The sequence below is a fragment of the Grammomys surdaster genome, unplaced genomic scaffold (genome assembly GCF_004785775.1).
Source record: "Grammomys surdaster isolate TR1022 unplaced genomic scaffold, NIH_TR_1.0 165, whole genome shotgun sequence".
Lineage (NCBI taxonomy): Eukaryota > Metazoa > Chordata > Mammalia > Rodentia > Muridae > Grammomys > Grammomys surdaster.
Window position 1 is genome coordinate 9,826,225 of NW_021604613.1, and position 437 is coordinate 9,826,661.

A 437-nucleotide genomic window follows, 5' to 3' on the forward strand; every position below is an offset into this window, starting at 1 on the left:
CTTTCTTTCTTTCTTTCTTTCTTTCTTTCTTTCTTTCTTTCTTTCTTTCTTTCTTCTTTTTGTGAGGAACTAGCAATACAATAGATGCAAATAGTCAAATAGTCAAAGAACAAGCAATGCAATAAACAGAGTACTATGGTCATTCCTGTGATTTCGAAGAGCTTATCAGGATGTCCAAAATATCTAAGCCTACTTCCCAGTCTTAGTCCAAAGTCATTTTCATGCCTGAAGCATACTTCTTTTTCTAGTCTAAGATTTAGATTCCTGCCTGAAATTACTTCTTTGTTCTAGCCTAATGTCAGATTTCTGCCTGCAGCCCATTTCACAGGCTTTCTTTACCGATTGATCACCTATGCTGACTCACATGCTGGATTTCCAACCTTTCCTTTCCCTTCCTTCCTTCCTTCCTTCCTTCCTTCCTTCCTTCCTTCCTTCCT